Raw genomic sequence first — 16,380 nt, 5'->3', positions numbered from 1 at the left:
ATATTACATTTGCACATACATTAAGGCTAATGCATGCAAATTGCCTCAGACCGATTCTTTATTCTGGGGGTGAGTCCTTGTTTTAAGCAAATTGCTGCAAATGTTTCAGGCTCATAAGAAATTTTCTACACCAAAGTAAGTTATTCCCTAGGGCACTCCCATTGTGTGACCTTGTTGGTGGGGTTTGAGATAATCTTGGTGGTAATGTGTAATAAGGGGTCAATCAGCCCCGGACTGCACCCTCCTGAGCTGGTCTTTACAAGGCATCAGTCTGCTTCCACCTATTGCTTGGGATTACAGCTCATACCAGTGCCTGTAGCTTTCTGTCTGCTTTGCCTTACACATCTCTCTGACCTCCTACCTGATTACTGACCTTTCTTTTGCCTGTTGTTCTGTGCCTTATAGAACATCTGGTTTGACTCTGGTTTGCATTTGACTTCCCTTTCACTTAGTGTTTTGGTACTGCTTTACTTTCTGGTTTTGACTTTGACTTTTTTATTCCGCTTTGGTTGTCTGTCTGTTTGCTGTACTGTGCTCCCTGATTTGTGCTTTGGCTAACTCATTGTGTCCTGACCTGATCTCTGACCTCTATACAGTGTTCTGTTTATAGTTTTGACTTGACACTCATGCACTTTAGTCCAGCAGAGGGACTGTTGCCCAGTGGTGGATCCGCTGTTTATGATGATTATGCAAGTTGGCAGGAAAATGGGTAGAAGGGTGAGCTCAGGACTGCCCTATTCTCTGCCCTATGTGAGAGTCTGCTTCTGACTACCCACTTTTTTTACTATTACAATTGTGATTCCATCCTACCTGTAACAAGGTCATCTAATTCTGCCTACCTTTTGTCCTGGCCCTAAGTGGAAGGGGCCTGCTCTGGCACAGCTTTTCTCTCTGCAGAGAGAGGAAAGTAGTTTAGTCAAGTTAGTGTAAACTTGCCTGCCAAAAAATATTATATCGGCACTGCAGGTATGGGGTGCTCGTGGACAAGGTTCCATAGGTACTCCAGAGATAGTTCAGAGCGGATCAGTGCTTCCACTACAAGCTGCAGGTGATGACGTAATTTCATTGCGCACAGCTTGCTGAAGTCCTGTGCCGGAGCCTGAACCTCAGGGAGGAAGCGCAAGAGCTGAGGGGAGGTGAGTTAAATTTTTATAATTTTTTTGGCCACAGTAACTGTTGTAACTGCTGGGAGGGACGGCTGCAATACGAAACTACAGGGAGGGTCTTCGATACCCCACTACAAGGGGGTTGGGGGCGGTGCTGCAATACCCAACTACAGGGAGGGTCTTCAATACCTAACTATGGGGGGGGGGCTGCAATACCTAACTACTGAGGGGGGGCTGCAATACCTATTTAACTACTAGGTGCTGCAATATTTATCAAACTACTGGGGGGTGCAATACCGATCCAATTACTGGGGGGCTGCAATATCTATCTAAAGACTGCAGGGGCTGCACTACTTATCTACTTGGGGGGCTACAATACCTAACTACTGGGGGGCTGCAATACCTATCTAACTACTGGGGGGCTGCAATGACTATCTAACTATTGGGCGGCTGCAATGCCTATCTATCGATGTTGAGATTTTGCTGACGTATCTATGCCTTGTGGGGAAAAACATGTGATGTAAACCTGGCCCTAGCTGGCAGGATTATATTAGATTGTTGGCTGTATTGTGAATACAGATCTGGACAATAACTCAATAATAGTACTGTACACAAAATGTTAGGTACTTTATTTTCATATAAACGGAAAAGTAGTGTTGAACAGTCTAGACCTTTCATAAAAAATTCCCTAACATAGTGTCATGTTTATCAGGCCATGAGAGTATTTCTATTCTGTGGTCCTACAAATCTATCTTAGTACTATCCTAATATTTTCTTATAGATTGCCAGAAGGTGGCATGACTATAGTTACAGCACAGGATCATGACCTGGGTCTTTGTATTTAGACTATAGTTACAGCACAGGATCATGACCTGGGTCTTTGTATTTACCCAGTTTTCGTTTTATTTGATTTTCAGTTATGTGTAAAACAAGAAGCTGATGCCGAACACATTGGGCCTTGTTTGTATTAGTGGCTAATGTGAGGCAATGGAACAGTAAGGTGTCCTACGGTCTGATACAGTAATAGAAGCAAACTCCAATAGCATTCTGGCACTATTATTTATGCAGTAAAGACCTGTAATTAAGAATGACAGCCTCATTTATTTATCCGCCAAGGTTGAAGTCTTCTGCGGTTCGCTCATCGACACGACTTGTTTCTCTGCCTTTTCTATGTAGCTAATTAGGTAAATGAACTGTCAACTTTTCCAATCAAGTAACAATTGCTGCTAGCACACTGCGGGGAGGTGGGAGGCTAGAAGCGCTAAAATGGGAAAATAGCTGTGACCTTAATGACTATGTAATAGAATCTATAATATATTTTACTTGATGGGGACGCAGTTTTATTGTATGTATAGCACATATTATTTACAATTAATAACTAAAAACTATGCAATAAATGAAAAATGTTATGGCATAGACTAGTGTAGCATGTCTAACTACAGTTTCCAAACTGCAGGCTACAGTCGCTTAAGCAGTGAACTGTTTTAATAAAAGGAGTAATTCAATTGCTCTGATGAGTTATTGTTTAATTCATTTAGGTATTTTGAGAGAAATTACATATACAGAGGCTGAAAGCGAAAGTCCGCCCTTAAACACTTTTGCCACTCAGCATCCTGAACATTATGTTCAGAACACTGCGTCACGTCATGCCCCCTCCCATAGAAATAAATGGAGGGGGCATGATGTGACGTCATGAGGGGGTGGGGTGTGACGTCTCAACCATGGCCTCCCTAGCCCAGCATTCTGAACATAATGTTTAGAACCCCATGTGTCTGCACAGAGATCCTTTGGATAGAGGATAAGATGTCTAGCAACCGAATACCCCTTTCAAGGGCTACTCCGGTGGAAAACTATTTTTTTTTTTCAAATCAACTGATGCCAGAAAATTAAACAGATTTATAAATTACTTCTATTAAAAAAAAAAAAAATCTTAATTCTTCCAGTACTTATTAGCAGCTGTATGCTCCAGAGGAAATTCTTTTCTTTTTGGATTTCTTTCCAGTCTGACCACAGTGCTCTCTGCTGACACCTTTGTTCATGTCAGGAACTGTCCAGAGCAGGAAAAAATCCCCATTGCAAACATATGCTGCTGCTCTGGACAGTTCCTAAAATGGACAGAGGTATCATCAGAGAGCACTGTGGTCAGACAGAAAAGAGATTCAAAAATAAAAGAATTTCCTCTGTAGTATACAGCTGCTAATAAGTACTGGAGGGATTAGGAATTTTTAATAGAAGTAATCTATAAATCTGTTTAACTTTCTGGCATCAGTGGATTTAAAAAAAAAAAAAAAAAAAAAAGGGGTTTCCACCGGAGTACCCCTTTCTGACATTTTACATACATTTACTGCAAATGTCCGGTTGGGTGGAATACAGGAGGGTCCGGAGGGTGCCGACTATTATCTGCAGCGAACACCAGCTGTAAGCTGTCAACAGCCAGGATATGAGAAAACACTTATCCCAGCCCTTTAAACCCCATAGAGGTTGCTGGTATCTAGGTGGTTAGATACTGGGTCTCTTCCTCAGTGGCTTCCAAGTGATTGAATGTAGGAGTCTGCTGGAAGGACTGAAACTGTAAGAAAAATAGAAAGAAAAAAAATCAAAATGTACAAACAAATCCCTCTACAATAAAAAGGAAAGACACGTCTTCATTGTTTTTTTTTTTTTAATTAAAAATCAAAACTAGAAAAAAATTTATATAAATGCTGTCTCTACACATAGAACCAAATCTCACTGTGCAATAAACAATCCCTCTAACAGCATCATAGAAAAAAATTGTAAAAAAAAAGATAAAAAGGTCAGAATATAGTGATACAAAGCAATACATTTTTTTACATGTAATAAAATATAAAAACTATGAGGGAGATTTATCAAAACCTGTCCAGAGGAAAAGTTGCTGAGTTGCCCATAGAAACCAATCAGATCACTTCTCCCATTTTTCAGAGGCCTTTTTGAGTGGTTGCTATGGGCAACTCAGCAACTTTTCCTCCAGACAGGTTTGATAAATCTCCCCTTTATACATTTGGTAGCATTGTAATTATACTCACCCACAAAAAAATATATATTTTTATTGCACGATGGGAAGAAAAGGCCCTTAAAAAAACAGTATATATTTTTTATTTTATTTACCCCTCTTATAAGGGATAGGGGATAAGTTGTCACTAGACAACCCCTTTAATGGGAATAAGTCAGTTCTAGATCATGCATAGTTGAAGTGTCAGAGATGCTGTGGATATATACCTCTTCTCTTCCCCTCTGCTCCCTGCCCTACATAACTCCCTGAGTTATATACAAGGCTAGCCTTCCAGTACCAACCTGTACTGTAAATTGATCAGCCCAGACAGGGGGGAGTAGGGGAAGGAGGAGGCATGCATGCTGCAGCTCTGCACATCCTCTTTGACACTTGAGCTCTGAGCATGATCTAGAACTAACAGATTACCTGCAAAACTTAAGCCCTCATATGGCTCTGTCAATGAAAATGTAAAAACATTAATTTTGGCTCCTAATACAGATTGCTTAATGAAACCATATAACTAGCTGTATTGTGCCTCTTTTTGTTCTAAATAAGATTCTAGTGATCACCTATAGTAATCAACTGTTGTATATAGTTGTAAACTATATATTATCCCTTCATTCATAGGTCCTTTTTGTAATTTGAAGTTTTATTTCACTGATAATGTTTTCCTGTAGAGGAAAACTCTGTTTCATATACAGCAGTCAATGGAAAAGGAAAACTGTCACCTTGATCACCCACATGAAACACAATACACTGGGTTATAGTGTGGGTTACCAGGAAGCCAAAGAGGGGTCACTTAGTATACTCGACGCTGTGGTTCCCGAAATATTGGTGTGGGTTACCAGGAATCCAATCCGCGTCCTAGTGACATGAGTCACATGTCATGTGAGCGCTGCGCTCTGTCAGTAGAGCACATGCTCAGGCAGTTTACATACAGCTCTCACATGACTGACTGTTTTCAGCAGTCAGAGCTCAGGACATGAGAGCTGTATGTAAACTGTCAGCGCATGCGCATTACGGAAGGAGTGCAGTGCTCACGTGACATGCGACTCACGTTACTAGGGCATGGAGTCGCAGAATATGAATATGCTAACCAAAGGGATGGCTGATTGAGAAGACGGAAAGAAGCAGAGGCGGCCAGCCGGCGGGGCCCTGCCTCCTGCACGCGACTCCCTGAATTCAGAACGGGAAGTGCCAGCTGAAGTGCCAGACAATACTTCGGGAACCACAGCGCTGATTATAGCAAGTGACCCCTCTTTGGATTCCTGGTAACCCACACTATAACCCAGTGTATTGGGTTTAGTGTGGGTGATCAAGGTGACAGTTTTCTTTTTAAAAAAGCTTTAAAGTGGAGGTGGTTGACACATTTCCTTCATTCATGTCTATGGGAGAGCTGAAGATACAGCATTCATGTATCTCCGTCTCTCCCTTAGAGATATATGGGGGGGGGGGGAGGTAGGTCACAGCTTTGGGTTGTGGTGGACAGTAATCCGGCATGGAGCTGAGATCACTGCATGCATGAGTAATGCATACGGATTACTGAAGTGCCAGGCAAGAGATTGCAAGGATCCCCCGCGATCAGACACTTATCCCCTATTCTGTAGATAGAGGATAAGATATCTAGTACCAGAGTATTCCTGTAATCTTCAATTTATTCATAAACGGTAAATAAGAACTATACTCGCTGGCACAAAATGTGCTATTAGTAGTGTTGAATAAACACAATGGCGTGGCAGGGCAGCATGGTGAAAGAAATAGAGCCAAATCGTGAAAAAACTGAGCAGGGTTTATGGTTTATCTTTATACTTCTATAACACACAGTTTCCAATGAAGGGTTCCTAAATCTGTCCTGTAGAACCTGTAACAAAAATGATTCTATTGAGAGGCATAAAATGGATAAATTGTTGCAGATTTGCAAAAAGGTCATTCTTGGAAGAAGGAAATGAAATGTTGGTAGGAAATAAGGAGTGATATTTCCAAACATCAAAATAAAAGAAGTAGTGGTCAAAACCCGTCTGGAATATGTTGAAGGTATTATCACATCCAAACAAACAATACAATGGCGGTGCAGTCAAGTTGGCAGTAGATAGATTAATAGCAGGCCTAAAGGTGTTGCAGCTGGCAATTACCATAGCTGGATGCTCCATTCACTTGTACAAACTGGTCAACTGTGAAGGCCAGACATCTCTGGCACCACTTATCTCAGGGGAAAACAATAGAATCTGTATGAAAATCCAACCTATCAAATGTATTTTTCCTTCTGAACGGACACACAGTATTAAATTCAACCTGCTGACAACAATCTAATGACTATGGCTGACTTAAAACAAAAGACAATTGAACAAGTTCTTCACAAAAGCTATTATGGTCCATTGTTAAAGTAGCTTTAGTTCTCACTATTATCTCTGAGTATAATATAAAGTAGGGAAAGTATTGCGAACTTTGTCATATTTCTCGTATCTATTTTGCATTATCACCGTCCCTGTTGGATTAGGGAACATGTAGTAGTTTGGTCAGTATTTTTCAATTTGGACTTAGGGGGGTATTTATGAAAAATGGAGTAGGTGAACGTCTTTTTACTCGGTTAATTCATGTAGTGGAAACTGTGTACCTGCACCTAATTTATCACATATGCATGGCCTGTGATAAATCTGGTGCTGATCACATTTCTTACATCAGAACTCGACTTCGTATGTGGTTTTTGTGCGACTTTTTAATAACACCGTCCACAGTTAGTATGTAAGTGCTTTTTTATTTGGTGGTGATTAGTGCCCGTTGTCAGGATCCGGACTGGAATGCGGAGAGGACACTGGAGGTGGATCCTCTGTGTCAGTGAGGTGATGGGGAACGGAGTCTAAGAGTTTACTGGTTTTCACCAGAGCCCACCGCAAAGCGGAATGGACTTGCAGCGGCAGGTAACCCCCAGGTCGTTCCACCCGATAGCGACTCAACCTCACTGACAGCTGAGACAGGCGCGGTACACAAGGACTAGACGGAGGTGAGCTCAGACGTAGCAGAAGGTCAGGGAAGGCAGCGAGGTTCGTAGTCAGGGGCAACAGCAGACGGTCTGGGTACACAGGCTTGGGAACACACTATAACGCTTTCACAGGGCACAAGGCAACAAGATCCGGCAAGGACAGGAAGGGGAAGTGGGCTTATATATGGAATGGGAGTGATTACAACTGATTGGGCCAGGCACCAATTAGTAGTGCACTGGCCCTTTAAATTTCAGAGAGCCAACGCGCACCCTAGAGAGCGGGGCAGCGCGCGCCGGGACATGACAGCAGGGGAACGGGACAGGTGAGACGATTGGGATGCGACCCGCGGGCAGGCGCGTCCCACTACGCGGATCGCATCCCCGCCAGCAATAACAGTGCAGCGCTCCCGGTCAGCGGGTCTGACCGGGGCGCTGCAGACAGAAGAACGCCGCGAGCACTCCGGGGAGGAGCAGGGACTCTGAGCGCTCAGTGTAACACCTGTTTTGGTGGGTTGTGCCAAAGTATGTGACTTTTTTTAAAAGTTGCATTTTCATAAATCCCTGACCACTGCAAAAAAGTAACCAAAAACACGTCTCTACCACAGCAACAAACCAAAACACAGGTAAATGAAAAGTTGCAGGAAAATTCAGAAAAAACATACTGCGGCAAAATATTGAGACAAATTTACCAAAGAACCAGTGTAAAATGCTTCATAAATACCGCCCTTAGTCTTAGCTGTCAAAAGTGATTAATTCCAATTTAACTTGTTTGTAAGAACAGAAAATAGCGCAACCATGACCAGAAAACCCTGCATCCAAACAACCACCTTCTTCTAAACTTTCGAAGAATGTTTCGGAATCCTAACCTTGCTCAAGCAATATAAAGGTTTGGATGCCAAAACATTGCAAAGTGTAAATAAAAGGGATTTTTCTCACCTGGAAGTGTTGCCCTGCACTATACTTTCTTGGATGAACACATTACAAACTTTGGATCCAGCCTGGTGAGGCATGCACTCTGCATATTTGTAATTTCATTGTTATATGTTTCCAGTACTGACAAAAATCACTCTCTTTGATGTCTTAGAGAGGGAAGACACTCTGGGGGAGATTTATCAAAACCTGTGTAGAGGAAGAAGAGTTTTACAGTTGCCTAAAGCAAAAAAAAAAAAATTTTAATTTTTAAAAAGGCCTCTGAAAAATGAAAGAAGCAATCGGATTGTTTACTTTAGGGAACGGCAACACTCTTCCTCTACACAGATTTTGATAAATCCCCCTCTATCTTCAGCAGTATTCTGGGAATTCAGGGAATAGCTCAACCTTTTTAATTACTTTTCATCGCTATGTTCTGAGCTACAAAATGTTTAAGTTTTCTGTCTACAGACCTGTATTTTTTTGAATGATGTGACCATATGAAACAAACTATGAACTAAATAAACAAAACTTGGGCATTGCAAACCACACCCCACTACACACAAATCATGACATAACACATTATTGTGACATCTGAACAATACATAGTATATAAATTGACAAATCAAAATCTCAAATAGCTAAAAATATCTTTATTACAAATAGCTCGTTACAGAATACAGTATATAATACATATATCCCCATAAAAACTGTAATTCACATCAATACACAAAGTGCGATATTTATAGGGACAATCCCCAGTAGTACATCCTAACCCGACGCGTTTCCCCGTACCTGGGTAATTTACAGTAACATACGGTTCATCAGGGGTAAAAAGATGGTTGTGGTTTAAAGCACAAACTTGTATGTGAGCAGCATATAGAACATATAAACAACAAATGAGGCAAATACATGAAACAACATTTTTAGACTCTGAGATAATCAAATGGTCTTTTCAGGTTTTGGAGCTGCAGATTGCAGATTGCAGAGATACATCCTCAGACCTAAAAGAAAGAAAAAGCACAAACAGCAAAAGCAAGCAACAAATATAGCACATAGATAAAGCTAACAAACAAGCCACATAAAGTGCAATAGAGGCAAGATGCTATAAAAGGCTAACGACATAAATGTAACACAGAAGCAGGACAGCATACAGACAAGGCAGCATGTAGAACATACAGATATCTAAGACCACAAGTGACATCCTAGATGAAATAGAATATAATAAAACATGATAGCTAAAGTGTGATATAATACAAATTAATATAGAAGGATAACCAGATTTGTAGACCCAAGGACAGAATAAGTAATAACCCATACATGTCCTTTAAATACCTTCATTATTGTCTCAATACAGTCACAGTAGTCAAGGTATGTTTCTCTCTATAGCTGCTCTCAAAGATATATAGAGTGTGCTACACAAATCAAGATAATAGGGAAGTAAGGATTCTAGTGATTTATAAGATAAACACGGTACATATATATATATATATATATATATATATATATATATATATATATATACATACATACATATGTGCATACCAGTACATGCACATACACAGATCTCATAATACAACTATATATCCATACCTCAGAATATATCCTCCAGGGATGCCACTACAGTCATGTAGATACATAAAGATACAGCCATCCAACTATGGAGCAAAACTATAAATCAGAACTGTCGCTATCATGCAGAAACAAGGATAATATCCAATATCCCATATCTCTCATAATAGAGAGAATGCTTCAATACAACTTACTTGATACAAATTCAGCGGTATATGTTATCAACCAGCCACACTCAGTTAGCAAGATCCTCCATATCTATTCCCGCTGCTAGTCGTAACCTAGGCTATAATCAAGAAGGAATAATATAACCATGCTTACTCCTAGTGCCTCTGAAAACACACAAACACATAACAAATGCGCTCACCTTAATACAGCAACCATTAAAGCACATGGCCACCGCTCCTGATGCCAAGGGATGTGGTACAGACTGATGGCTAAATCAGTTATATATAGTGTCCTCCATTAACACAATCCACACATGCTGGGATGGACGCCAACTGCGTCACTTCCGGTCACACGTGTCAAAAAAACGTAGTAGTTTTCCTGCCTTCATATCATAGGAACGGTGTAAACCCTAAACTTCCGGTTGGGGCGCATCACAGTCACGTGATGCGTTCCACTACTCACTTGTCCATGCGTTCCACACATGCCAATGCGCTGAAGTGTGTGGGTCGCAGCTATCAACCGCGCATGCTCAATGCGTCCCGAGCGCTGGAGTGTGTGGATCGCTAATAAGCAACAGCGCATGCCCGATGTGTTCCATGCGCTGACGTGTGTGGAACGCTAATATACAACGGCGCATGCCCGATGCGTTCCACGCAAAACCCCATGCGCTCCACATGTATCATATATTAAACTACAGAAAAGGCAATTAATATAATAAGATAAGGGATCAGTTATTTATATTATTTATATTATTGAGATCATATTTATATATATGGGGGGGTAAGTCAATAGATATAGATTAGTAATTTGGGACCTCACTACATCCTGAAGGCAGCTATTAGAGATGCACATACCATCCAAGTATACCTCCCAAATGAGCCCCCCCCCCATAACAATTACACATTATGACATACCAAAAATAAGAATATTAACAAATTATCAATCCTATTAGCCATCAGTACTCCTAGTATAAAACAAAATCTGTAAAGATTATATAAATATATAATATAGTATATAAATATAATATAGTATATAAATTGCTCTCACACACTTGCAACAGCTTCATTATAAAGTGTGGCGCTAGATACCTCAGCACAATAGACCAAATAAATAATAAAGACAATAAAAACTCTCATTAGATCTGTGATCTAATGACATCTATTAATGGATATATACTATATGTTTAACAAATTCACCGATGTGGTCCAAAATGGCAGATGGTCCTCAACCCCAAGTGCAGTTGTGCACCCCAAACTGGAGTAGAGGTCCTGCATTTGTGGACCACAATATAGGTGCACTACTGTGGTAGATGTATACAATGACATTTACTAACCCTCAAAACTGATTATAAAATTGAGACATTAGCCAGTATATCCTCATATGAAGGACATACCAGAGCCCGCACACCAACGTCAAGGTTTCTCAGATGGTACGGGACCTAACACTAACCCACCTGTGCGTGATAAGCAAAACCAGGATCCAGCAGCATCAGGTCCAGCTTGTAGACTGCTCCCAGGTTAGCTCCAGTGTGACTATGCACACATACAATGGGAGGGGGAGAGACAGGCTACAAGCCCCACCCTGGTTGGCTAATATATTGCCGGCCTCACAGGTGAAACCTTAATGCTACTCAGTATGAGGCCGGCAATATATTAGCCAACCAGGGTGGGGCTTATAGCCTGTCTCTCCCCCTCCCATTGTATGTGTGCATAGTCACACTGGAGCTAACCTGGGAGCAGTCTACAAGCCGAAGCTGATGCTGCTTTATTTTGATTCCTGGTTTTGCTTATCACGCACAGGTAGGTTAGTGTTAGGTCCCATACCATCTGAGAAACCTTGACGTTGGTGTGCGGGCTCTGGTACCGTATATACTTGAGTATAAGCCAACCCGAATATAAGCCAAGGCCCCTAATTTCACCCCAAAAAACAAGGAAAAGTTATTGACTCGACTATAAGCCTAGGGTGGGAAATACATCATCCCCCCCTGTCATCATCCAGACCCCCGTCATTAACACCCTCATCATCATCACCCTGTCATCAACCCCCCTTCATCATCACCGCCTGTCATCATCCCCCCTGTCATCTTCCCACCCCCTCCCCCACCCCCTTCATTATCACTGCCTGTCATCATCCCACCCACCCCCTTCATCATCACTGCCTGTCATCATCCCCTTATCATCCCACACACCCCCTTCATCATCCCCTTATCATCCCACACCCCCCTTCATCATCCCCTTGTCATCATCCCACACCCCCCCTTCATCATCACCACATGTGATCAGCCCCCCCACCCCACCCCTTCATCATCACCGCTTGTCAATGTCTGATACAGTGGTCTTCAACCTGCGGACCTCCAGATGTTTCAAAACTACAAGTTGTAGTTGTAGTTTTGACAAATATGGAGGTCCGCAGGTTGAAGACCACTGCGGCCTTCGACATCATCCAGCCACCCCCCCCCCCCCCCTTCTCACCCCCCTTTAGTTCTGTATTCACCTCCGCTCGGTGATGGCTGCCCGGGCTTGCTGAGAGTTGTAGTTTTGAAACATCTGGAGGTCCGCAGGTTGAAGACCACTGAGGGTGGAGAATTCACTCTAGTATAAGCCGAGGGGGGTGTTTTCAGCACGAAAAATCGTCCTGAAAAACTCGGCTTTTTACTCGAGTATATACGGTATGTCCTTCATATGAGGATATACTGGCTAATGTCTCAATTTTAACATCAGTTTTAGAGATGAGCGAACTTACATTAAATTCGATTCGTTATGAACTTCTCAGCTCAGCGGTTGCTGACTTTTCTTGCATAAATTAGTTCAGCTTTCCGGTGCTCCGGTGGGCTGGAAAAGGTGGATACAGTCCTAGGAAAGAGTCTCCTAGGACTGTATCCACCTTTTACAGCCCATGGGAGCACCTGAAAGATGAACTAATTTATGCAGGATAAGTCATCAACTGCCGAGCCGAGAAGTTTGTGACGAATCGAATTTACTGTAAGTTCGCTCTAATCAGTTTTCAGGGTTAGTTAATGTCATTGTTTGCATCCCGCCACAGTAGTGAACCTATATTGTGGTCCACAAATGCAGGACCTCTACTCCAGTTTGGGGTTGAGGACCATCTGCCATTTTGGACCACATCGGTGAATTTGTTTGATGTCTAGATTTCATGCATCCATACGTTTATCAGGTGTTGGATGCCATTGTGGTACTTGTGACCGTTTGCAGGCATCCTCCATTGTATGCATATCATTTCGCCCATAGCAACGGACCACAAGTGCAGGAGATCCACCCCAGTATAGAGTGCACAACTACACTTGGGGTTGAGTGTCTCTTGCCACTGCAGACCACGCAATTGTAAGCTGTTTTGTACTATATGTTTAACCATATTGTCATAATGTCACAATCCTGTGTATGGGTATTCAGAGGCTATGCCTTATTGGGATGACACTACAGTTGTGTTTATTGTGATATTATTACAGCAAACCTTAGCCTATAAAACAGAGTGTTTATTAGCCTGCACTATGGTCATGAGTAGAGATGAGCGAACTTACAGTAAATTCGATTCATCACGATTTTCTCCGCTCGGCAGTTGATGACTTTTCCTGCATAAATTAGTTCAGCTTTCCGGTGCTCCGGTGGGCTGGAAAAGGTGGACACAGTCCTAGGAGACTCTATCCTAGGACTGTATCCACCTTTTCCAGCCCACCGAAGCACCTGAAGGCTGAACTAATTTACGCAGGAAAAGTAATCAACTGCCGAGCCGAGAAGTCCGTGACGAATCAAATTTACTGTAAGTTCGCTCATCTCTAGTCATGAGCTCTCTAGAGTGTTTATGTGTTTTTATAGGCTCTGCTCTCCTTTGATGAAATCAAAATACAGTGGTCCTTCAACATACGATGGTAATCCGTTCCAAATGGATCATCGTTTGTTGAAACCATTGTATGTTGAGGGATCCGTGCAATTATAGGACAGTGGTCTACAACCTGCGGACCTCCAGATGTTGCAAGACTACAACACCCAGCATGCCCGGACAGCCAACGGCTGTCCGGGCATGCTGGGAGTTGTAGTTTTGCAACATCTGGAGGTCCGCAGGTTGAAGACCACTTGTATTAAAGGTTGTACTCACGTGTTCCAGCCTCTCCGGACCGTCACCGCTCGTCACTGCTGCCCTGGATGTCGCCTTCCATCGCTGTCGCCGCGTCCCCAGGGTGTCCCCGACGCTCCGGTAAGGCCTCTGTTTCCCCCGCATCCTCGCTCTCCGTCGCCGCCATCACGTCGCTACGCACGCCTCTCCTATTGGATGACGGGACGGCGTGCGCAGCGACGTGATGACGTTGGAGGAGAGCACCGACGATGCAGGGATCCCGAAGAGGACGCACCGGAGCCCCGAGGACAGGTAAGTGATCGTCAGGAGACCACACCGGGCAATGTAAACGGCTATCCGGTGGCAGCTGAAGCAGTCTGCGCTGCTGGATGGCCCCAACATAAAAACATTGTATGTTGATGCTGCCTTCAACATGCGATGGCCTCTGAGAGGCCATTGTATCTTGAAATGATCGTATGTCGGGGCCATTGTAGATCGGGGGGGGGGTCACTGTAGTGTATTTATATACTATATTTTGTGGTGGTGATGTGAAAATCAGATCAGAAATTCTCTGCCTGAAATTACTGCAACTGCTAGATAAGGATTTTCATGGGTTGGTTCACCAAGGTACAAATGTAGATTTCCACTTTATTTATTCTTTGGTAGCAAAGACATCCAGGGAAATCTTCTTGATGTGGAAGAAAGGCTGCACTGACCTAACTGTAGGCCTTAAAGGGGTATTCCAGGCAAAACACTTTTTAATATATATCAACTGGCTCCAGAAAATTAAACAGATTTGTAAATTACTTCTATTAAAAATCTTAATCCTTTCAGTACTTATGAGCTTCTGAAGTTAAGGTTGTTCTTTTCTGTCTTAGTGCTCTCTGATGACACGTGTCTCGGGAAACGCCCAGTTTTGAAGAGGTTTGCTATGGGGATTTGCTTCTAAACTGGGCGTTTTCTGAGACAGGTGTCATCAGAGAGGACTTAGATAGAAAAGAACAACCTTAACTTCAGAAGTTCATAAGTACTGAAAGGATTAAGATTTTTTAATAGAAGTAATTTACAAATCTGTTTAACTTTCTGGAGCCAGTTGAGATAGATATATATATATATATATATATATATATATATATATATATATATATATATAAAGTTTTTGCCTGGAATACCCCTTTAAATAGATCATTGTAACATAGAGAGGCTCTTGTTCAACTTATCCTCTCTTATAAAGACAAAATTTCTCCTATCAGACACTGAAAAACATCAGAATGTGTCTGCACAGATATGAATAAGGATCAGGAACTGTGACTTGGATGTAGACATTGACATGTGGCCTATGTGTAAGGTATGCCTAGCATTTGCAAACCTAAGACTACTTTACTTGTCTCCTCAACAAAGGGGAAGATAGAAAGTACATATGTGGCTCTGTCATAGCCCAGGCCAGACTACTAACTAACAAGTTTAGGCTTTTTTTTATTTTTTTTATTGAAAGCGCTTTGTTTCTTTTCCTCAGGAAAGAAATGTTGGAATCTGTATATTAAAGGCAAGAAACATTAACCCTTGACACTATTTAAGACCTCAGTGTATTCATTAAATTAGTGCAATAAAAAAAAAAAACACGTCAAACAAAAAGCACATAAAAGTAGTTTGTTAAAAAAAATGCTTTCGGTTTAGATGCTTTCCATTTTAAAGGATGCACACTTTTTGTGCTACGAAGCACATGCAACACAATTTACAGAGCAAAAATAAAAACCTAAATATCTTTAAAAGTTCCACTCCTTCTCCCCCCAAGAGTTTACGCAACTCTCATAAATGTCAATTGGAGTTATGCTAATTGCAAAAGACAGCTGGGAGAGATTTATTAAAACCTGCGCAGAGGAAAAGTTGACTAGTTTCCAATAGCAACCAGATTGCTTCATTCATTTTTCAAAAATAAAAGCAAAAATCTGATTGGTTGCTATGGACAACTTGTTAACCTTTTCTCTGCAAAGGTTTTGATAAATCTCTCCCGGCTGTCTCTCAGACCATCTCCAGCACCTGCAAACAGGCCAGGGCGAGATGGGAAACCCCTTTTACACCATATACAGGCCATTTTACTGTGAAACCGCATGTGTTTAGCTTTGAAAAAACCACATGGTATTTTTACGTCAAAGCAGTACTTATGCAATGCGGCTATTGAAGGGTTCTTCAGGTTCATAAATACAAGACTATGAATTAACACAATACAGTATTAAATAAGTTTCAATATAAAAGAACAGTGTGGTCCGGCACTAGGGTAAGTCCGCTGTAGAAGTTAGCAGCAGTAGAAGCTTGCAAGCAATGGATATACGGTGGTGCAATGTCTTTAAGAGCACATGGCAATAGGACAGATGGATGGTGAGTGCTGTCTCGTATCTTCAAAGTAGACTTTATTGCTCAGCGTTTGGAAGCATCCGAAAAAGACACAGGTGGAGGCAGGAAGCACAGCCGGGACAGAGTCCCGGCTGTGCTCCCAGCCTCCACCTGTGTCTTTTTCGGATGCTTCTGAATGCTGAGCAATAAAGTCTACTTAGATGGTGAGT

General features: G+C 42.0%; 1 protein-coding gene and 1 long non-coding RNA gene across 2 annotated transcripts in view; one reads left to right on the top strand and one right to left on the bottom strand.

Moving 5' to 3' along the window:
- The window catches only part of SERPINE2 (serpin family E member 2), a 125,977-nt gene extending 125,116 nt beyond the window's left edge, over positions 1–861 (bottom strand). The window contains exon 1 of the mRNA XM_056564899.1: positions 840–861. The gene's annotated coding sequence lies outside the window, so the exon portion shown is untranslated. The remainder of the gene's footprint in view (positions 1–839) is intronic.
- A 4,268-nt stretch (positions 862–5,129) lies between these two features.
- The window catches only part of LOC130361650 (uncharacterized), a 34,053-nt gene continuing 22,802 nt past the window's right edge, over positions 5,130–16,380 (top strand). The window contains exon 1 of the long non-coding RNA XR_008891098.1: positions 5,130–5,436. This is a non-coding gene — a long non-coding RNA (uncharacterized LOC130361650). The remainder of the gene's footprint in view (positions 5,437–16,380) is intronic.

Source organism: Hyla sarda, chromosome 3 (genome assembly GCF_029499605.1).
Source record: "Hyla sarda isolate aHylSar1 chromosome 3, aHylSar1.hap1, whole genome shotgun sequence".
Lineage (NCBI taxonomy): Eukaryota > Metazoa > Chordata > Amphibia > Anura > Hylidae > Hyla > Hyla sarda.
The sequence above is the reverse complement of the archived record's forward strand: the minus strand, read 5'-3'. Positions and strand labels throughout refer to the sequence as shown.